The following is a 19005-nucleotide window of genomic DNA, read 5'->3' as shown; positions in this document are numbered from 1 at the left end:
GGTCAAGGGAGGTATAACTGAATGATCTCAGCGAACAGAGGCCACTTTATGTTCCAACCTTAATGTTGAAAACATAAAACCATTCTTAAACATATGATGCTGAGTGTATGGAGAATAGAACTTCCTTCTGAAAATAAACTTTGTTTTCCACATTATACCCTGTCATGGAAGTGTGGTCCAGGCAGAGGGGAAAGCACTGCAAAGGGAGATGAGGGAGCCGAAATTGACCCCAGTGGGGTCAGAGTGGGGAAAAGTCGGAGGCACCAGCCCACAGGCACAAGAGGACTGGGACTGAGGAAATTGCTCAGGGCTTGTCTCCCTCCTCAGTCAGCCCAGAAACTGACAACTATCCACCTGTAAGACACAGAAAACAATGGAGAACACGAGAGATTTCAATCTTTACAGCCACCATTACTATGTGTCTCCTAAATGCAGAGCACTGTGCCAAGAGATTTCTCACTTTCTTCCGCTGTATTTTCTCTCCCTGGGTTTCCTCAATAATTAAGTGAGGAAGGCATGACTCCCTACTTTACAGATGATCCTTCAGCCATCGTTATGCAGCGAAGATGAGATTCAAACTCAGACACCAAGCCCCTCAACACTCAAAAGCCTATACCTTTTTTTTAAAACCACGTCATAGGGAAGATGAATGTAAGTATCTATGCCTGTGATGGCATGAGTATTTCTCATGGTTTCCCCACATATATCTTTGTTTTTGAAAAATTACTTACTTTTTTAAAAAACCATACAAGTCGTACATAGTTAATACATTCTTATAAAGCCAAACAATTCAGAGTATGATGAAAAGTAAGACTTCTCCTTGACATCCCCTATAATTAAAGAATAAATGTAACCAAAGCATATTGGGGAAAAAAAACTTTAAGAGAAAAGAAACAAAATCTAGAGTCCTACCACTTTAATGGAGTAACTGGGAGTAATCCAGAATATTACTTTTTTCTACATATGGGGTGTTTTGTTGTGTGAAATACACTCAATATATTTTGCATCCTGCTTTCCTCCTGGTATGTCTTGGGCATTTCTATGTCATCTGTCTGGTCTTCTTATTCCTCAGAATTAATGACTGAGTAACATGGAACTGAGAGCCACAGTTTGCTTAACCATCCTCCTGTGGCTGAGCATTTAGATTGTTTCTAATTATTTGCTATCATCAAGTATTCTGTGATTAAAATCTCCATGCATTGTTTTTTCTTTCTCTAGTTTGGATTATTTCCCTAGCATTCCCAGAAAGTAGAATTACTGGGTCAAAGGGTGTGAACATTCTTAAGGCTCTTGATCCATAGCGCCAAATTGTTTTCCAAAAGGATTGAACCAATTTTCACTATTTGGAAGCTTGCTAGTTTCTCTGTGTGAGAAGTTCCGGGGAAAGACTTTGTTTAAGGCTTCTTATTCTGCTTAACTGAAATCACTACACTTTAATTTTGCTGTATCATACGGCCCCTTTCAAAGTCTGTTGACAGTGTTTGACCATCTGATTACTGGGTGGAAGATTTATACTGGTCTCTCTGTCTCCAGGCTCTTCCTGCCTTCAATCTGTTTTGCATACTTCAGCCAGATTCATTCTTTTGGAAACATCACTTGCCTTGTGCCGCTGCCCCCTCTCAGTAGCTCTTCAGGACTCTCTGTTTCCTCCGGGATCAAGTCCAAACTACTCTACTGGGCCTTGAAGACCCTCCATAATAGGGACCCACCCCACCCCCTTCCCAGCTCAATCTGATCTCTTACCACCTTCAGCAGGAGCCTGCAGCCACTTCCCATCTAGTCCCCAGTTATGCTCCATCAGCTCTTCCCTCCCACCTGGAGTGCTTCCCCCTCCTTTCTCCCGGAGTCCAAATCCTCCTCTGCTTTCAGGGTACTTTAGTCCCACCGAGTCAGTTGAGAATTCTTCAAGAAGAGCCATGGAAAGTGGGGAAAGACCTAGAGTCAGGAATGCACAAAGAAGGGGAAGCAGAGGAGGGAGAGCAGTGGGGATGCCATGCATGTGTGTCAACGGGGCCAGGATGACACAGTGGCCCCCACGTTAAAGGCATGAATGGATCTGGCAACAGAGATCAGAACCAAGGCAAAATTTGTCGTGCTATGGATAACATTTAGGCTGTTTCTAATGGCCTAAAAAAGGAATCTGTGAGGGAGCAGGGTTGTGGGCTGGTGCTAATTAAATGGTGATGACAATAATAATTATAGTATATTAGTTAGGATTAGCTTCACTTAGAGAAACTAAGACCTAAAAAATAATGGTTTAAATATGAGAAAAATTAATTTCTACTTTATGAAAAGAAATCCTCAGGAAGTCCAGAGCTGGAATGGCAGCTCCTTACTCATCAAGGACCCAAGCTCTTTAGCTCTCTGCAATCCCACCCTCGGAGTGCGACCCTCCTCCTCATGCTCCAAAATAGCAGTTGGGGCACAAGCCATCATGTCCAGAGTCTAGACCAGTAATAGGCAGAAGGATGATGAAGGGCATCTCCTCTATATAGGGAGACTTCCTGGGAAGTCCCATGCAATGCTTCTGCTCAGAACTCATTGGTCTAGTCACACGGCTGCACCTACCTGCAAAGAAGTCTGCATGTTCAGATGAAAATCAAGGTTATGTTACTAAAAGAAAGAGAATAGGTATGGGGGCACACAGGTAGCAGTCTGTGCTACTATTTATTGAAGCACTGTGGTAAAAAATTTATACTATTATCTCTTTTAATATTTACACCGATTCTATGAGCAAGTACATGGTGGAAAGGAGAATAAACCTGGACTGTGTCTGAGTCCACAACCTGGATGGGCTTTTTTTTTTTTTTTTTTTCCTTTTTGGGTTTCATGGAGACTTATTTTTCATGATATAAAATATAACAAAATAATTGGTAAATATCTTTTTTTTTTTGTTTTTTTTTTTTGGCTTGGCCAAACACGCACACACAGAGTTCACCTTTACAAGACTGAGTCTTATAACCTCCCCATATAGAACTCTCTGGAGTCCTTCCTCTAGTTATGTGTTTAGTTATATTTTTTAGCATATTGTAGGTATTATTTGTGAACGGTATATAAGATTTTCTCCATAGGTTGTAAAACACAGCAGTTCTCAATAAATACTATTGAAATGATGTACAAAAGGGAAACAATAGCAACATATTTTTGAGGACATTCAAGGTAAATAGTTCCCACGAATGAGAGGTTAACTACCAGTTGTGAACGTGAAGGAGGGTAAGAGAGATGAAATTCCTTCTCCTTCAGTTTGTATTGTTTTGGATTGATACTCCAGTGTTCCTGTAAAACAAATGAATGGAAAGACTGCCAGATACAGAGGCTGGGCAGGTTTGCTAACGCTGATTTTGTGATTAATTGGTATCCATGACACTAGGAAGCATGAACCCTTGGAGTTGGACCAGTATCCTGGCTCTGGTTGGGAAGGCAAGGTGAGGGCAGGGCTGGATGGTGGGGTTGGGGGGCATATTTGATTACAAAAGGAAAGCTATTTGGCAAAAGAGTTTCATACTGATAGGGAATGCTGACAGAGAAGGAAGAGAGAGCCCAGGGCCGAGACTAGTTTAAAAAAATACAGTGGACATGGAAGCAGGGTGGGTGGAGGGGCCAGTTCAGGGTTTTAGTATTTGCAGGTAAGGCAGTTTCAGCTTTGTACCACGGGCTACCCTTAGTTTCTCCCAAGGCCGAATTACACTCAACAAGCACAGCTGAAGAATGATCAGGCCCAGTAAGTGTCAACATCTTGTCTTTGTGCGCTGCCTTCTGTGGCTTTGTGAGCCTGAGTTGTCTGCAGGCTGCAATAAAGGGGCTTTTGCATTCTGGACGAATGACTAAGCCTGGGTGTTGCCGAGGAGGAGAGCCAGAGAAAACCACAGGGAAGGGCTAGTTCCTAGAATTTAGGCAGCTGGAGGTCAAGGACAAGGTCAGTTTTGCTCTGTGCTATATCCCTGTACCAACCTCAGTGCCTGGTCCATGCTTCCCTCTGCCCTTACCCAGGGAAGTTTTGGTGAATGAGTGAAAGAATGAATGAATGAATAAATGAATGATGGTGGCCCCAACGTCACAAGCTAAGAAGGATCCATAAGCACCCTCCCTCTGGCGCTTTAAGATGACCAGTTGGGAATGTCAGAAAACATTTTGTAGAAGGCCCTACTTCATTACACGGGCAGGCAACTGCCAGTCAAAGCCAGGGGCTCGGTACAACAATGTGGTGGGTCTCCGGTGTAGGGTCTAGGGCCTCAAAAGGCAGAGACTGAGAAATCATTGAGATAGGATAAGGCAAAGACTTTGTACTTTGTGTCTCTTTTTGCCCTCTTCCTACCATATAGTAACCCCTTACTAAGCCTCAGGCATCATCCTAAATACTATACATGTATTTATCTCATTTAATCTCCCTGTATTCCACAGAAGTCAACATTCACATCCTCATTTTCCAGATGAAAAAAGACTGGAACTTGAAGAGGGTTAAGTAACCTGTTCAAGGTATGACAGCTCTTAACATGGGAAAGCAACAAGCAACCCCCACTGTCCCTGACCCCAAAGCCCTCATCTTAACCACTTCACTTCCTGCCTCTATCTGCTCCACGCTGTTCCCCATGTTCTTGCTTACTTACCCAATCAGTTTGCAAAACACATTTTGTTTATCTAAAAAACATTTTATGTTGAAATATTTTCAGATATGAACAGATATGCTGCAAAAACAATATGAAGAATCCCCATGTACTCCCCATCCACATGCCCCAAATGTTGGCCTTTTACTGCCGGGAGTAAATATTAATTACATTTTCGGACTGCCTTTTTATATTCCCTTGGGCTTAAATTTTCATTCCCTTTTTGAGGATGGCAGACACTTTCCAAGGGTGATGAGAAGGAGCAGAGTGGCAGCTGGCTGGTGGGCAGCAGGCTCCACCGACCGTGTGTCAACCCTGAGCCCCTGGAACAGATGTGCCGACTCCCAGCATTCCCCCAAAGGACAAGAGGGTCATCCAGTGACTTGCCTAATGGGGAGGCTTCTGAGGAATGTCTCAGACTGCAGGCTTGAAAGATTCCTCAGCTACAAAAGATGTCTAAACAAGGGAAACATTAGTGATGACAGCCCCACAGAATAATTCCGCCTCTTACTCCCTTGCACTGTCAATTCAGGGCAGAAAGACTTAATGTGAACCTACTACTCATCAGGACTGAATTTTAAGTACTGGGGTGAATGAGAAGACCGTCCATGATGCTGCCCTCTATCAACAGGCAAGCAAGACAGTTGACTAGAAAAGACAAGGGAGCCTTGGTAGGAATTTCCCTGCTAGTAGTCAACCAGGGACCCTCAGTTGGAGAAAAATCTCACAACTATTTTGGAAACAAAATTAGAGGCTGGGAGGTTGGGGGAGGGAGGCAGGAGAAGATGGGGCAAGTTCTTGCTTGAAAACAAGATGATCCAGCTCTGTTTCCTGCCTAATGCTGGTGGTCTTTGGAAAGGGAGGGGGGGGAGCTCAGGGGGAAGGGGGCCCTTTGGGTGTGGCCCCAGAAGCCAGGGGGCCAGAACACGGCAGTTCCAAAGGTGGAACTGACTAGCAATGCAGGTAGAGCCCCAGTTCAGCCCCCAAGCAAATCTACAAACTTTAAAAGGAAAAGGGGATTTGGCTAATGCTTCTGGGACAATATTCGCATGCAGAGTAGAGGCGAGAGCCAGTGGAGAGGGTGGAAGAGGCTCCACTAACCCCCCACTCCCCAGTATCATTCATTTTGTCCCTCTAAGCCTTCTTGGCCTTTTTTTCTTGCATGTTTTCTGTGCCTCCCTCATGCCCAGTTTCATCCGGCTTTCACTGACCCCAAAAAACCCCAGTGGGGACCAGCTGAGGCTCTCAAAATCAGACAGATTTGAAGTCCCAGCTCTGCTACTACGCAGCAGAGTGGACACCCAACCTCTCCAAGCCTCAGTTCCTCAAGTGTAAATCTGATGTGACCATTGAAGGGGATTATGCATGCAAAGCCCAACACAGCCCCCTGAGAGCAATCTTCTTTCTGATTTCTCAAGCCACCTTTCCCTCACACCTGCCTGCCCCTGAGCTCTGATAATACTGATGGCCAAGGTGCTACTTACTCTCTTATTGCCTGTTTTTTTTTTTTTTTCTTTCCCCAGGTTATAGTGGAAACAGACCAAGGGGCCTGAATCTGGATTTTATTCTAGGTTCTCTCACTTAACAGCTGTATGATCCTGGACAAGTCACTTAACCTCCCCGAGCTCCAGCTTCCTCACTGGCAAAATAGAAATTGTACCCGCCTCTAATGAGATCATGTAGAGAAGTGCTTTACAAGAGTTGAAGCACTATATGAGATGACTCCCCTTCCCATCTCCCCTACACCACCCCCACATCAAGCCCAACTCGGGTGGAAGGAGCACTGGACAGAGACTTAGGATGCTATGAGCTTGGATCCCAGCCCCATCATCAGTTTGGAGTCCTTCAGCAAATCATGATCCTCCCAGAGCCTCAGTTTCCTCACATGTAAACTAAAGCATTTGAATAGAATATCCTTTATGGTCTCTTCTCCTATGAGCTTCCACACATTTGTTGTTGAAGGGGTCAGGAGTTTATTTTCCAACAAGAGACAGTTGGGCTTTGAGGACGTCACTGCTTCTGTGCTCAAGTCAGCTCTCACTGAATTCTTCTATTCATTTGACTGGGATCAGGCACCTCTGGGTCATTGTGGCTCGAGGGTGTCTCCAATACACCGTTTAGGGTAATTAGTCTTTTTGACCCTTAGCAGGGGAAATGTCTCCAGTTACGGGGAAATGAAGTTGTCAAACATGGTCCTTAAGGAGAGGGAGATTTATAGGGGGTCACATACAAAAGCACAGGAATTAAACAAACAAACAGGGAAAGAGCACTTAAAAGCTCAGACCAAACAATATATACTGCACGCTATGCTCAGGCAGGTCAACCAGTGGTCCGAAGTCTCCCCAAGCACCACCCAGGCGTAACAGCCTGGACAATTGTTCACCTTCCAAGAAGCCTTCCCAGAAACCATAGGGTTGCAGGAAGGTAAAGCCAATGACTTCATCGAGGGGAAGAAACAGTAGTGGTCAGTACAGTCCTTGGGTGACCAGTGGTTTTTAAAACTCGCCTTTGTGGAGCCCAAGATTTGGGCCCTGCTATTTCTCCCACCCCCACTCATGGCACCCTGCCCCCCTCTCTGACTGCCCCAGTCAGTTGTTCTTCCTTGTGTCCCTCCACCTCTGCTCCCTCTTTGGTCCTCTGTCAGGCAAGGTCTCCATAAAACACATGATGTTCAGTTATATTTGAATTTTAGGTAAACCACCTATACTTTCTTTAGTAGAGTATGTACCATGCAGTATTTCAGACATAATTATACTAAAAATTATTCATGGTTTAGCAGAAGTTTAAGTGAGCATTTTGTATTTTTATTTGCTAAATCTGGCAACCCACTTTCAAGGCATTTGTACTTGCTGTTATCTCTGTCCAGAACACCCCACCCCCACATCTTCCCTTGGCCAGCTCTTTGCCACTCAGTCTCCACTCAAACGCCTCCTCCTTCAGAGGCGCTCTCTGACCCTCCCTCTCAATTGAAAGTAGCAGCCCCGCCCCCACAGTGCCTCTCTGGCACATTCTCCTGTATTACTTTTGTCACTCTGGAATGAGTGTGTCTATCGGTTTTCTTGTGCAATGACCATTTCCTCCAGCTGGAATGGCAGACATTGCTGTGTTTTTCCCTGATTGTTCTCCATCACCCAAAAGTACCTGGCACATGCATGCATTTAATAAACATTGGTGGAGAGAATAAATTAGTGGAATGTATGCTTTAGAGCAGTGCTTCACAAACTTGAAGAAAATCCTAGAGATTTGGGGGCACCTGGGGGGCTCAGTCCATTAAGTGTCCTACTTCAGCTCAGGTCATGATCTCACGGTTCATGAGTTCGAGCCCCATGTCAGGCTCTATGCTGACAGCTCAGAGCCTAGAGCCTGCTTCGGATTCTGTGTCTACCTCTCTCTCTGCCCCTCCCCCACTCACACTCTCTGTCTCTCTCTTAAAAATAAATAAACGTAAAAAAACCAACCCTCGAGATTGTGTTCAATTCTGTTAAAATCCAGATTCTGATTCAGTAGGTTGGGCACTGGCCTGAGATTCTGCATTTCTAACAAGCTCCCAGAGACACCGATGATGCTAGTCCACAAGCTACACTTTCAGAGACAACAGAATTCTCGGCGATGACAGAAATATTCTATCTCTGCACCATCCAACATGGTAGCCAGCAGTACTGAGTACTTGAAGTGTGGCTAGTGTGACTAAGGAATTGAATTTTAAATTTTACTTAATTCTAACTAATTTAAGTTTAAATAACCACATGTGGCCAGTGACTACTCTATCAGATGACAGGGCTCTAGGGAAGTGGTTCTCAATCAATGGATACAGAGGCCCAGGGCCCACTCCAGATCAGTTAAGTCAGAATCTCTGGGTTTGGGTCTTTTTTTTTTTTTTTTTAAGTTTATTTTTGACAGAGACAGAGTGTGAGCATGAGCTGGGGAGGGGCAGAGAGAGAGAGAGGGAGACACAGAATCCGAAGCAGGCTCCAGGCTCCAAGCTATCAGCACAAAGTCTGACGCGGGGCTCAAACTCATGAACTGTGAGATCATGACCTGGGCTGAAGTCAGACACTTAACTGACTGAGCCACCCAGGCGCCCCTGGGTTTGAGTCTTACAGCATTGGTTTTGTTGTTGTTGTTGTTTTAACCACCCTCCCCGCCCTCTGCCAGGTTATTCCAAAATGAATCCCAAGTTGAGAACCCTGCCTTAGAGCTTTCGGATCAGTCATGCTTTCCTCTGCTCATTTAATCCTTGCCACAGCCTGGATAGCAGATAAAACAAATGTGACTAAACATCATCAGTCCTGTTCTACTGGAGTTACTGAGGTTCAGGAAGATGAGGGCATTTGCCCAAGGCTACACAGCTAGTAACTGATGGAGCTAGGACCCACACAGCCCTCAGGTTTCCACATCTACTCTATGCCTCCAATTCTCTGTGGAAAAGAGGCAAATGTTTATCCATCAATTACCTTTGATTATTTTATTTTTTTAACAAATGTTTTTATTTATTTTTTATTTTTTTAACGTTTTATTTATTTTTGAGACAGAGAGAGACAGAGCATGAATGGGGGAGGGTCAGAGAAAGAGGGAGACACAGAATCGGAAGCAGGCTCCAGGCTCTGAGCCATCAGCCCAGAGCCCGACACGGGGCTCGAACTCACAGACCACGAGATCATGACCTCAGCTGAAGTCGGACGCTTAACCGACTGAGCCACCCAGGTGCCCCTTAACAAATGTTTTTAATGTTTATTTTATTTTTGAGAGACAGAGAGACAGAGCATAAGTGGGCGAGGGGGGCAGAGAGAGAGGGAGACACAGAATCTGAAGCAGGCTCCAGGCTCTGAGCTGTCAGCACAGAGCCCAACGCAGGGCTCGAACTCATGAGCTGAGAGATCATAACCTGAGCCGAAGTCGGCCATTTAACTGAGTGAGCCACTCAGGTGACCCCATCAATTACCTTTGTGAAAAGAGGCACATGTCTGTCCTTCAATTAGACAGTCAGGCAAGCCCATTCTCTTTCCATAGCTGCCACCAACTTCGATCTGCCTTTAATGCCCTCTTTTTTCAGACTTTGGTCATCATTCCTCAGGGTGGCAAACTGATTAAGAATCCTCACCCTGTTTTCATCAATGATCTATAAAAGAATGGGTCCTCTCTACCAGAGAGGAAGGAAATGCCACTTTGAGTGGAAGAGGGCATCTTGCCGTGGAACTCACCACTCCCAGGGTGGGGCCTCAAGTGGAACAGACCTGCCTCTTCCTGCCACACCTGCCCACAGGTGCAGACTGAGTGGTTTTAGAGAAAGAAGCCTACAGTGACAACACGGATGACCCAGGAGTATCTCCTGAAGAGTTTAAAGACTTGCTGGGGTTTCTTGTGACAGGGATCGGATACCACTTGGGGGGGGGGAGCACAGGGGAGAGTGGTTTTAGATGATCCATGGGAAAACTTTGAAAATGTTTAAAACTTGTGTATTTATTTTAATGTATATTGGGAAAAATGCAGCTCACTAAACCTGTAATTTCACAGATAGTTCTGACATAGTTCCTAACAAAATTAATTTATTTAAGAGCAAGGGGAGCACATTGAAAGCAAAATATTAAGGAAATAATAGGACAAGCAGGACAACATGGTGACAGCGGCCTGGGTATACCCCAAGGGTGCAGTGGGACCAGGTAGACAGTATCCTTTGTGTGGAAGGTCAGAGGTGGAAGGGAAGGCTTTCCTGAAACATTCTTGTCAACAGCATGTCTTTCCACACTAAAGAAATACTGTTGCTGACGAGAAGGTCATTGTCTTGGAATCATGGCCAGGAATGAAAACAGCACAGCCTCAAGCCCTCATGGGCCTATAGCGAGGTCCAGCTGAGAGAGGGAACTAGCAGCTTCTGCAGCCCTTTCAAGCCCCAACGAGCCTGCCAGAGACCACACTCAGCCCAACACCTCAGTGCTGCTGCAGACTCTGTGCTCATTCAAGCCCAGTGTCTGAAGTCAGGTCCTAGTGCAGGCCAGAGAGCCTGATCCCAGCTGTCCAGGTTCAAGAGCTCCTCAGTGTCACCAGTCCCTGCCTGGAGCCTGGGTGGACTAAGCTCAGAGTGGTTACTGCCTAAAAGGCCACACCCATATCTACAGGGCCAAACTCAGGTACAACTCAATTCACACCTTTGTCAGTGGGACTCAGTTCCCTGGGGTATGGAGGATCCTGGACCCTAGGATGGGGAAAGGATGTGTGTTCAGTTTAATGAACTGACGGTCACACTCTGACAATGAAAAGGAACTGGATCCAGTTTTTAGGAATGAGAGTTTCCATCTTTAAAATGTCCCAAGATGGGGGGAGGTGTGAATGGGTGGAGCACAGGTATTTTTAGGACAGTAAGAATAATCTGCCTGATATTATAATGGTAGATATGTGTCATTATAGCTTGTCCCTAAACTATGGACCCTGGGTGAGTATGATGTGTCAATACGTATGCATCAACAGTAACAAGTGCCACTCTGGTAGGGGATGTCACTAAAAGGGCAGGCTATGCATGTGTAAGGGCACGAGGTATGTGGGAAATCTTTGCACTTTCCTCTTAATTTTGCTGTGAACCTAAAACAGCTCTAAAAACATAAATTCTTAAAAAACAAAAACGTCCCAGGAAAATTTGTGAACACCAAAATCCACTCAAAGTAACCTGGGGGCGAGGTGGGGAGGGCAACTTCCGGAAGACCCAACTTGATTGTGGTATAACTGAGGCAAGCTTAAACTGTTTATATTTTCTGGGGCTTCCAGCCTCTAAGCTGAGGTCCAGGCCCAGGTGGCGCGGTGGGGGGTACTGCGGGCCTCACCAAGGCACCAGCCATCTGCTGTGAGAGCCACCTCTATAGGCTGCCACAGGACATACCTGGGATGCCCTGAAGCTGCTAATGTGCTTGTCCTTGAAGGATTTCCTTTCCTTTAAGAAAATTTGTGTTGACTAATATTAACATATAATCGCAAACTGTTAACACCATGCTTGTTGGATGCGTGCCCTCCTAGGCATTTTCATATAGATATCTAAAAAAAAAAAAAGGTGGGATTCTGTTTTACGAACTACTTTTTCCCACTTAATATATGATAGAAATCTTGCCATGTCAGAATACATAGCTCTATATAATCTTTTAATTTTTTAAAGTTTATCTATTTACTTATTTTTGAGAGAGAAAGCGAGTGAGAGAGACAGAGAGAAGCGAGAGAGAATCCCAAGCAGGCTCCATACTGTCAGCACAGACCCTGATGCAGGGCTCAAATCCATGAACCAAACTGTGAGATCATCACCTAAGCTGAAATCAAGAGTCGGATGCTTAACTGACTGAGCCACGCAGGTGCCCCATATCCTTTTTTTAATGCTACATAGAATGCAACATGCTTTTTAAAAACTGGTTAAGGAAGATTGAACATTTTTTCTTTTTACTCATCTACATTTTATAATTTTTCAACCATGAAGATATATTACTTATGTAAAAAAGAAATCACACACTCTTTACAAATAGTATTGAAAAGATAATGTAACCATACTTTAAAAGTGAACACAGTGACTTTCATTTTTGGTAATTATTTTCTAGTTCTAGTTCTTGTCTGCTTACAAGAACCAGAGCAAGTATTTTTTCCTAGACATAGCCATGCTGAAATACTCCATTAGCATGTTGTCTGAAACATTTGTCCATGTTTCTACAGAGCTTCCTTAAACACTTGTATCAAGGGGTGGAGGGCATGGGGGTAGTGGAAGGTGTTGGGCTATTCTACAGTGGACTATCTAGAACACAGCTCCAGGGACAGAGCCCTTAACAATCAGGTGAAGCCTCAGGACCCCTTCTCAGAATAATACTTTCCAATGTACAAAATAAAATATATAGGCTTGCCAAAGAAACCAATTATACTGAAATACAATTAGCAAAATAAAAATACGTAATATATCAATAACATACTTCTTTGTGTATTAAGGAAGTCTAATCGGAGAGTCTAATTTCTATCGTAATTTCAAAGTAACGATGGGCACAAACATTTCATGAGATCTACAACACAATAATGTGATTTGAAAACATCTGTGATTTCTATCAGTGACAAGTCTCGGCTTCACCAATATAGCTGGTCTGTTGTGTACATTCTGTAATTGAAGGAAATGCTGCATTTCATTTTATGTTGGCAAAAAATAAAGATGTCCTGAATTCTACAAGGAATAGTAGGTTCTACCTCAGTGGACATCTACTCCACAGAATTTCTGTTTAGTAGCCTAGGAAAGGTGAAGGGAAGAAATTATTTCCAAATCTTTCCCTTTTCATTTTTTTTTCTATCCCTTCTACCCAAACCACCAGCTGCTCCTGCTCCCCTGACTATGCAATCATTCAGAATTAGTTTAGGGGTTTCTCTCATCTCTAGCCATCAGCCCAGCCCCCAGCCACTTCCCCTCCCTGGTCATCTTCTGCACATACACAGAAAGAAGCTCGTCTTCCAACTCAACACGCTTCATATTTGCACTAGATTTAACACGTACATCCCTCCCTCTTCCTTCCTGACAGTTAAGAAGTCGTCAAACAAGTCCAGTCACTTCTGAACGAAGGAAGCTGGATAATCTGCCTACTTATTGGAGGCTGCCTAATCCAAAGAGATGTTTTTCATCACCGAAGGTATGTTCCAGGACTCTGCAAATCCAGAGGATCAGTCTCCTTCCTTCACACAAGCATCAGCACTGGATTCATTTTTGAAATCACCGGCACCGGGTTTCAGAAATGATCGGCAATTGTACTTTCTTTTCCTTCCACTAATAATTATAACATATTGTAATTGTGTGGCAACTTATGGGTCTCAGAGTGATGTTCGTGTACAGAGTACTGTTATCCCAGAGGCAGGATGTGGACCTAGAATTCCGGATTCCTAACCCAATGTTCATTCCATGATGCCACGATTCAGTGATTATTATTTCTGTTATGTAGCAATAAACTTGTGTTCTCCTTAGCTAAACATGGAAATCGTATGCTTTTCTTTAATATTATTTGAAGATTTAAAATACTTAAAATATTGTGACTAAAACAAATAAAAGCAATGGGGATTTTTAAAATAAATACTCTTTTATTTTTTTTAAATACCACTCATTTCTACTCATTATATTCTTATACTACTTGCTTTCATTGCCACACCTGTACTGCTCCACAGAGATGTGGTCCCACCCCACCAGTGCTACACTAAATGGTCACATTTAGCCAGATAGAAAAATTTGATCAAATATTCATTTCTCTAAATGATTTTTATAATTAATTTAAATGCCAGAATGCTTGTCTTCATTGGTTGTAAGCATCAGAAACCAACTCTCTCCAACTTAAGTAAAAAGAAGAAGAAGAAGAAGAAGAAGAAGAAGAAGAAGAAGAAGAAATTTCCTTGAAAACTATGAAGTAGCTCATAGAATCCAAGAAAACCTGAAGAATCAGGGTTTGGAATGCACAGGAACCAGAATAGCCCATGGGATTTAGGTAGCAGGAATTAATGGGAAATAACTTTAGGGCAGAGATTAGCAAACGTTTTCTGCAAAGGTCTAAGTAGTGGATATTTTAGGCTTTGTGGGACAGTCTATATCATAACTACTCAATCTTGTCACTGTAGCATGAAAGTCATAGACAACAAATAAATGATTTTGTCTGTGTCCCAATAAAACTTCATTTATGAAACTTTCTAGAGAGCCAGTTTGGTCCATGGATATAGTTTGCCAACTCCTTCTTTAGGATATACCTTTGATGTCGATCTTCTCTATTTTCAATCTTTACATCACTTAGCTCAAGATTGAAATTCAAGGGAGAGAGCATCATCTGAGAGCAGAACTTGGGTCACTTGCTCATTCTTTGGCCAGGGGAGAGGGCATGCTTTCACTGGCTAGACTTTGTCCAATTAGGAGGGGTGATTCCCCAATGCAAAATTAAGAACAGTCACCAGAAGAAGGGTGAATGGATGCAGGCAAAGCTGAAATAACAGATATCTATCTGTTAGTTTCTACCACTTTACTCTCTAGGGAGAGTCGAAGAAACCCAGAATACAGTGTTTTTTCAATCAGCACTTACTGAATGAAGTGTGTGTGCCAGGATCCCATTTTTTCCAGTGTGGTGCTTAGAAGCAAGTCACACCTGGGGATCCTGTTCTGTGCTTCTTTATTCTAGAAGCAAAGCGTTCCCAGTCTCCAATGTCCTGGAGTCATCCTACCTTGTGTTTCTGTCTAGCTCTATTTTGACCACCACCCCCACTTCTCCTCTCCTTACACCTTCCCCTTCTTGGCAGTGGGAGGGGGGCTCTTTGATCTTGGATCAGGTGGAAACCAGAGGAAATCCTAGATTAGGCTCTGATGGACAAAGAATGTCTACAAGCCCTGGCAGGGGGGAAATCAACTGGAATGAGATAAGAGCATGGATTTTATGTATACGAAAAAAAATTGCATATTGTGATATATCTATAAAAGTTGAGCTTATCAATGTAGGTACTGAGTAGTGTGGTTTTGATGGAGGAAAAAAAAAACCACACACTGCACATGGCAATAGGTTAAGGGTGACCAAACATTGCAGAGGTTAAGGGTGACCAAACATTGCAGTTTTCTCAGGACTAAGGGATCTTCCAAGACTTGGGACTTTCAGTGATAAAACCAGAGAAACAGTCACCCTATGGGTAAACAGTAACAACAATTTACTGTGTCAGGCACTGTTCCAAACATTTTACATTCATTTATGTCCCAACCAACTCAATGAGACAGCTACTATATTTATTTCTGTTTTACAAATGAGGAAATTGAGGATCAGCTAAGGCAAGTAACTCAGCGAAGGTCACACAGCTAAGTAAGTATGGAACTGGGATTGAAACCCTGGTCTATCTGACGCCCAAACCCATGCTCTTAACCATCATAATGATTGTGTTCCTTCAAATACTTATGAAAGTAAACATATATTAGCCTTTTAGGGATTATTATGTTGAATTAGGAGGCTCTGGACAAGCCACATCTCTCTATGACCATTCCTCAACTAGGAAAAGGTTTATAAAAAATTTTTTTTAACACATTATACTGAACAATTCTTGTAAAAAGGGTGCCTGGGTGGCTCAGTCATTAAGCATCTGACTTTGGCTAAGGTCATGATCTCACAGTTGGTCCCACATCAAGTGAGCACAAGTCCCACTTCAGGTGAGCTCCAGCCCCCTTTGGATGAGCACGAGCCCTGCTTCAGGTAAAAACACGAGCTCCAGGTGAGCCCTACTTTTCTCTCTCTCTCTCCCTCCCTCTCTCTCTCTCTAAAAAAAAACAAAAGACAAAAAACAAAAACAAAAAAACCCCAATTCTTGTAAATGAAATAAAATGTTCAGAAATGGGACAATTAGGTAGCCATCTGGAAACAAAATAAAGCTGGATCCTTATTTCACACTTCATACTGAAGTAAATTTCAAATGGAGTAAATGTTTAAGTAAAGGAACGAAGAAATCAAAGGAATACTTGTAGGAAGTATGGGAGTAAAGGTGTTCTGAGTATGATACAAAATTCAGAAGCCATAACAGAAAAATTGACAAATTCAACTACATTTAAAAAATATTCTGCATGGCAAAACAAAGTCCAAAAGATAAAAGCAACCAAGGGAAATATTTTCAATGCATCACAAACCAAGAACGATTTTCTTCAACGGATAAAGCCATTTGAACAAATCATAAGAGGGGCGCCTGGGTGGCGCAGTCGGTTAAGCGTCCGACTTCAGCCAGGTCATGATCTCGCGGTCCGGGAATTCGAGCCCCGCGTCAGGCTCTGGGCTGATGGCTCAGAGCCTGGAGCCTGTTTCCGATTCTGTGTCTCCCTCTCTCTCTGCCCCTCCCCCATTCATGCTCTGTCTCTCTCTGTCCCAAAAATAAATAAACGTTGAAAAAAAAATAAAAAAAATAAAAAATCATAAGGAAAAAAAAATTAATGGGGGTACTTTGCGGGGTCAGTCAGTTAAGTGTCTGACTCTTGATTTCAGCTCAGCCATGATCTCACAGTTCATGATCCGAGCTCCACGTTGGGCTCTGTGCTGACATTGCAGAGCCTGCTTGGGATTCTCTCCCCAACTCTCTCTGTCCCTCCCCCTCTTGCTCTCTCTTTCTCAAAATAAATAAATAAACCTTAAAAAAAAAAAAGAAAAAAATTAATGAACAATAGAGAAATGACAAGGACAAACAGTTCACAGAATAGATGGACTCCCAACCATTTGAAAATATATTCAGTTTCACTAATAATAAGAGAAATGAAAATCAAGGCTACAATATACTGTGTCCCACCCATGGGACTGGCAAAGATCCAAAAATCTGGTAATTCTGTATTGCTGAGGGTATATCTTGGTACAATCTCTTTAAGGGGCAATTAGCAAGATCATCACAGTTGAAAATAAACCATACCATACCTTTGATTTGACAATTCCACAGAAACACTCACATTTGTAAAGAAATGACCTGCAAAGATTTTTGTTACAGCATTTTTGGTTACTGAGAGCAACTTCTACATCCACCAAAAGGAACTGGTTAAATAACTGTGTTACAGATACAGGGTGGAACATTAGGCAGCCATGGAAAAGAACTATGTGGTGATAAGGAATCATCTATAAGATGTATTATTAAGAAAACAAAAAATGCAGAAAATTATGTAAAGAATGCTACTGTTTGTATGAATGTGTCTTGAAGGAGGACAGATAATACATTGTGTATATGTATGTTGGCAAATGAATGAAATCACTGGAAAGACACACAAGAAATGACTAAGAGAGATTGGCCTTCCTTAAAGACTTACTTTTTTTATCTTTTAAATTTTATAATATTTATTTTTTTTAGTATTTATTTACTTATTCTGAGAGAGAGAGAGAGAGTGCACGCAAGTGGGGAGGGGGGCAGAGAGAGAGGGAGACAGAGAATCCCAAGCAGACTCCAGCTGTTAGCACAGAGCCCAACGCGGGGCTCGATCCCATGAACCATAAGATCATGACTTGAGCCAAGATGGAGAGTTGGAGGCTTAACCGACTGAGCTACCCAGGTGCCCCTAAATCTTATATTTTAATGTCTTAGCTATAAATAAGTAAACACTTTTTATTTCATTTTATTTTTTTAATTTTTTTTTTCAACGTTTATTTATTTTTGGGACAGAGAGAGACAGAGCATGAACAGGCGAGGGGCAGAGAGAGAGGGAGACACAGAATCGGAAACAGGCTCCAGGCTCTGAGCCATCAGCCCAGAGCCCGATGCGGGGCTCGAACTCACGGACCGCGAGATCGTGACCTGGCTGAAGTCGGACGCTTAACCGACTGCGCCACCCAGGCGCCCCAGTAAACACTTTTTAAATGTAAGACAGCTCCAGGCCTGTCTTCACAGAGGTACAACCTGTGCACTTGCAAAGGGCCCTGCACTTGGTTTAATGCTCTGATGTTGCCATCTTGAAATTTTTAATAATTTTTGAGCAAGGAGCTCTTCACTTTCATCTTAACTGGGCTGTGCAAATTATTTAGCCAGTCCTGGAGAGATCCTTGGTTTACAAGTGCTATCTGAGGCAACTCAAAGACATTTTCATCTTTGTGCAGCCACTAATGCCCGTCGTTAAGCAATCAGTGTCCAAATAAATCTTTGCAACTTCAATGCCAACAACCAGGATCGTCAGTATTTTCCTGACCACTGAGAGCCACACGTTTGTCAGCAGGAATACCTACTCTCAAAAGCTGAGGTTCGCTCTGCCCGAACTGAACCGGAAATGCCATCTGTAACTCTTCAAAGGCTACCTGACAAGTCAGCATTTTGGGAAAGAAAGGTCTGCACCATAAAAACCTCATGTGGTTTCTGCCGGCCGAGCAGACCAAACAAGATGGTGGTTCTGTTAAAACACAGAGGTGCGAGGTATTTTGCTTCTAGGAATTCTGTTATGACAACCTCTGAGGCAAACACACACCACAGCCTTAGCTCCTACCTGGCCAGTGTTGCCATGTCTGCCCATCTCAAGTTGAAACAGTCTTTTCAATCTGGGCGGTTGCAGTGAAGGATGTTATCCACAAGTGAATGGATTTCAAATATATTTTCGTGTAGGACGAGAATAAGTGCCAGAAGCACTAAAGCAAAGTGAAGCAAGGACAAAACTCAAAGGATAAGGAGGGAGGAAACTGGAGCTTGGGCAACTGAGAAGTGCATCTACCACGCATTTCGTGTCTCAGCTGTAAAATGGGTGTGATATTACCTACTTCACCAAACCATGCCACGGGTCCAATGAAAGAATGGATGTGAACATGCTTTGCAAATCGCTAATTAGAAGGTATCATCATCCATATTATTATTTAAGCGTATTATTTTGAGTGGGTGTTTGTGTTTTTACTGCCAGTCCTGTTTGGAATGGGCAAGGGCAGCCACACTTCACACCCACAACACTAACTAA

The sequence above is a fragment of the Herpailurus yagouaroundi genome, unplaced genomic scaffold (assembly GCF_014898765.1).
Source record: "Herpailurus yagouaroundi ecotype Mexico unplaced genomic scaffold, PumYag 163, whole genome shotgun sequence".
Taxonomy (NCBI): Eukaryota; Metazoa; Chordata; class Mammalia; order Carnivora; family Felidae; genus Herpailurus; species Herpailurus yagouaroundi.
Note: the sequence above shows the minus strand (reverse complement) of the source record.